This window comes from Cebus imitator, unplaced genomic scaffold (assembly GCF_001604975.1).
Source record: "Cebus imitator isolate Cc_AM_T3 unplaced genomic scaffold, Cebus_imitator-1.0 Scaffold24, whole genome shotgun sequence".
NCBI lineage: Eukaryota > Metazoa > Chordata > Mammalia > Primates > Cebidae > Cebus > Cebus imitator.
In genome coordinates, this window is record NW_016107339.1 from 4,426,580 (window position 1) to 4,431,445 (window position 4,866).

Below are 4,866 nucleotides of genomic sequence, written 5' to 3' on the forward strand. Positions count from 1 at the left end.
GATTATTGAACAAAAGGTTATGAAAAAATTATGAAGTTTCTACACATTGCTTTAGAGTATTAATAAGGACTCAGTTCAATTTGAATCACATGAACTCTTTGGATTACAGCAGATAGGAGGGGGCAGGAATTGAAAGATTAAAATATTGCTCTACTTCCACTTAGAGATTAGGTGAGGTTGTAGCCATTCACTTATCTATTAAACAGAGTCATTGTTTATGCTTCCTTTTTATCATAGAATAATCATTTTTCTCATGGTTGATGTGTATGATTTACCTAATTTGTTCTTCTTTTTTTTTTTAAATTATACTTTAATTTCTAGAATACATGTGCAGAATATGCAGGTTTGTTACATAGGTATACATGTACCAGAGAGGTTTGCTGCAGCCATCAACCTGTCATCTACATTAGGTGTTTCTCCTAATGCTCTCCATCCCCCCATCCCCCAACCCCCTGCTATCCCTCCTCTAGCACTCTACCTCTCGACAGGCCCCAGTTTGTGATGTTCCCCTCCCTGTGTCTGTGTGTTCTTATTGTTCAGTTCCCACTTATGAGTGAGAACATGCAGTGTTTGGTTTTCTATTCCTGCATCAGTTTGCTGTGAATGATGGTTCCCAGCTTCATCCATGTCCCTGCAAAGGACATGAACTCATCCTTTTTCATGGCTGCATAGTATTCCCTGGTGTATATGTGCCACCTTTTCTTTATCCAGTCTATCATTGATGGACATTTGTGTTGGTTCCAAGTCTTTGCTATTGTGAACAGTGGTGCAGTTAAACATATGTGTGCATGTGTCTTTATAGTAGAATGATTTATAATCCATTGAGTATATACCCAGTAATGAGATTGCTGGTTCAAATGGTATTTCTGGTTCTAGATCCTTGAGGAATTGTCACACTGTCTTCCACAATGGTTGAACTAATTTACACTCCCACAAATTGTGTAAAAGTGTTCCTATTTCTCCACATTCTCTCCAGCATCTGTTGTTTCCTGACTTTTTAATGATTGCCATTCTAACTGGCATGGGATGGTATCTCATTGTGATTTTGATGTGCATTTCTCTAATGACAAGTGATCATGAGCATTTTTTCATATTTTTATATGTTTGTTGGCTGCATAAATGTCTTCATTTGAAAAGTGTCTGTTCATATCCTTCACTCACTTTTTGATGGGGTTATTCAGTTTTTCTTGTAAATTTGTTTAAGTTCCTTGTAGATTCTGGATATTAGCCCTTTGTCAGATAGAGAGATTGCAAAAATTTTCTCCCATTCTGTAGGTTGACTGCTCAATCTGATCATATTTTCTTTTGCTGTGCAGAAGCTCTTTAGTTTAATTAGATCCCATTTGTCAATTTTGGCTTTTGTTGCCTTTGCTTTTGGTGTTTTAGTCATGAAGTCCTTGCCCATGCCTATGTCCTGAATGGTATTACCTAGGTTTTCTTCGATGGTTTTTATGGTTTTAGGTCTTATGTTTAAGTCTTTAATCCATCTTAAGTTAATTTTTGTATAAGTGTGGTATGAGAAAGGGGTCCAGTTTCATTTTTTTGCATATGGCTAGTCAGTTTTCCCAACATCTTTTATTAAATAGGGAATCCTTTCCCCATTGCTTGTTTTTGTCAGGGTTGTCAAAGATCAGATGGCTGTAGATGTGTGGCATTACTTCTGAGGCCTCTGTTATTGGTCTATATCTCTGTTTTGGTACCAGTACCATGCTGTTTTGGTTACTGTAGCCTTGTAGTATAGTTTGAAGTCAGGTATCATGCTGTCTTTTTGTTTTTTTTCTAAGTATTTTTTTTTTCATGTATTTGTTTTTTTCATGTATTTGTTTTTTTTTTCAAGTATTTTTTCATGCTTTTGTTTTTTTTTCTAAGTATTTCTAGGCTACGTGGGCTTTTTTTTGGGTTCCATATGAAATTTAAAGTAGTTTTTTCTAATTCTGTGAAGAAAGTCAATGGTAGCTTGATGAGGATAGCACTGAATCTATAAATTACTTTGGGAAGTATGGGCATTTTAATGATATTGATTCTTCCTATTCATGAGCATGGAATGTTTTTTCATTTGTTTGTGTCCTCTCTTACTTCCTTGAGCAGTGGTTTGTAGTTCTCCTTGAAGAGGTCCTTTGCATCCCTTGTAAGTTGTATTCCTAGGTATTTTATTCTCTTTGTGGCAGTTGTGAATGGGCGTTCATTCCTGATTTGGATCTCTGTCTATTATAGGTGTATAGGAATGCTTGTGATTTTTGTACATTGGTTTTGTATCCTAAAACTTTGCTGAAGTTGCTTATCAGCTTAAGGAGATTTTGGGCTGATTTGATGGGGTTTTCTAAATATACAGTCATGTCATCTGCAAACAGAGACAATTTGACTTCCTTTCTTCCTATTTGAATACCTTTATTTCTTTCTTTTGCCTGAATCCCTGGCCAAAACTTCCAATACTATGTTGAATAGGAGAGCTGAGAGAGGGCATCCTTGTCTTGTTCCAGTTTTCAAAGAAAATGCTTCCAGCTTTTGCCCATTCAGTATGATACTGGCTGTGGTTTTGTCATAAATAGCTCTTATTGTTTTGAGATACATTCCATCAATACCTAGTTTATTGAGAGTTTTTCGCATGAAGGGGTGTTTAATTTTATTGAAGGCCTTTTCTGCATCTATTACAATAATAATGTGGTTTTTGTCATTGGTTCTGTTGATGTGATGGATTGTGCTTTTTTATTTACAAATGTTGAACCAGCCTTGCATTCCGAGGATGAAGCCAACTTAATCATGGTAGATAAGCTTTTTGATGTGCTGCTGGATTTGGTGTGCCAGTATTTTATTGAGGATTTTTGCATCAATGTTCATCAGGGATACTGGCCTCAAATGTTCTTTTTTTGTTGTGTCTCTGCCAGGTTTTGGTATCAGGATGATGCTGGACTCATAAAATGAATTAGAAGGGATTCCCTCTTTTTGTATTATTTGGAATAGTTTCAGAAGGAATGGTCCCAGTTTCTCTTTCTACCTCTGGTAGAATTCGGTTGTGAATTCATCTGTTCCTGGGCTTTTTGTTGGTTGGTAGACTATTAATTACTGCCTCAATTTCAGAACTTGTTATTAGTCTATTCAGGGATTCGACTTCTTCCTGGTTTAGTCTTGGGAGGCTGTAGGAGTCCAGGAATTTATCCATTTCTTCTAGATTTTCTAGTTTGTTTGCATGGAGGTGTTTAGAGTATTCTCTGATGGTGGTTTGTATTTCTGTGGGATCAGTGTTCATATTTCCTTTATCATTTTGTATTGTGTCTATTTGATTCTTCTCTCTTTCCTTCTTTATTTATTTTTATTTTTTTTTATTGCATTTTAGGTTTTGGGGTACATGTGAAGAACATGCAAGATTGTTGCATAGGTACACACATGGCAGCATGATTTGATGCCTTGTTCCCCTTCACCTATATCTGGCGTTTCTCCCCATGCTATCTCTCCCCAACTCCCCACCCTCCACTGTCCTTCTCCTATTTCCCCTCAACAGACCCCAGTGTGTGACGTTCCCCTCCCGATGTCCATGTGTTCTCATTGTTCAACACCCACCTATGAGTGAGAACATGTGGTGTTTGATTTTCTGTTCTTGTGTCAGTTTGCTGAGATGTTGGTTTCCAGGTTCATCCATGTCCCTATGAAGGACACAAACTCATCATTTTTGATGGCTGCATAATATTCCATGGTGTATATGTGCCACATTTTCCCTGTGCAGTCTGTCATTGATGGGCATTTGGGTTGGTTCCAGGTCTTTGCTATTGTAAACAGTGCTGCAATGAACATTTGTGTGCATGTGTCCTTATAGTAGAACGATTTATAATCCTTTGGATATATACCCAGTAATGGGATTGCTGGGTCAAATGGAATTTCTATTTCTAGGTCCTTGAGGAATTGCCACACTGTCTTTCCTTCTTTATTATTTTGGCTAGCCATCTATTTATTTTGTTAATCTTTTCAAAAATCAGCTCTTGGATTCATTGTTTTTTTGTAGGGTTTTTCATGTCTTTATCTCCTTTAGTTCTGCTCTGATCTTAGTTATTTCTTGTCTTCTGCTAGGTTTTAAATTTTTTTGCTCTTGCTTCTCTAGTTCTTTTCATTGTGATGTTAGGGTGTCGATTTTAGATTTTTCCTCCTTTCTCCTGTGGGCATTTAGTGCTATAAATTTCCCTCTAAACACTGAAAAATGTGGAGTACTTTATGAATTTGCATGTCATCCTTGCACAGGGGCCATGCTAATCTTCAGTGTATCAGTGGCAGTTGTGAATGGGCGTTCATTCTAGTTTTAGTATATGTGCTGCCAAAGTGAGCACCTAATTTGTTCTTCTTATAGAGGATCCAACACATACATTTGTGATATTATCAGTTTGTAGATTGTAGTTGAAGCCACATATATATAAATGACATGATCTAGGAAGAATGTGTGGTGGAGAAAGAAAGAGTTAAAAATGAAACCATGGAGAATAACAACATTTAAGGTTCAGGCATTTAAACAAGTCTTTTTTCTGCAGATTAGGAAGGAGTAATCAACCAAGTGAGAGACAACCAGAGAGTGGAGAACTCCAGGAAAAGAGAACATTTCAACTGTGATAGATGTATCAGGGATCTCAAATGCGTCAAAAAGGTCCAGGAAGGTAAGAATGGAAAAATACTGTGTTTATCAACACAATTGTTCTATTCCATTTGTGAGACTAGGGTCAATAGAGAAATGTGTGAGATAATGGAAGGGGGAGACTGACTGGTAGATGAGGATGCAGATGCAGAAACTATACATGGAGACACATTTTTCAAAAAGTTTGAAGGGAAGAGAAAAAGCAACAACAGAGGTGGTTATTACTTTTGGCTTTTACCTAAGTGGGGGTT

General features: G+C 37.0%; 1 pseudogene; it reads right to left on the reverse strand.

Moving 5' to 3' along the window:
• Nucleotides 1-4,185: 4,185 nt before the first annotated feature.
• LOC119470222 lies at nucleotides 4,186-4,283 on the reverse strand (annotated as a pseudogene).
• Nucleotides 4,284-4,866: the final 583 nt, after the last annotated feature.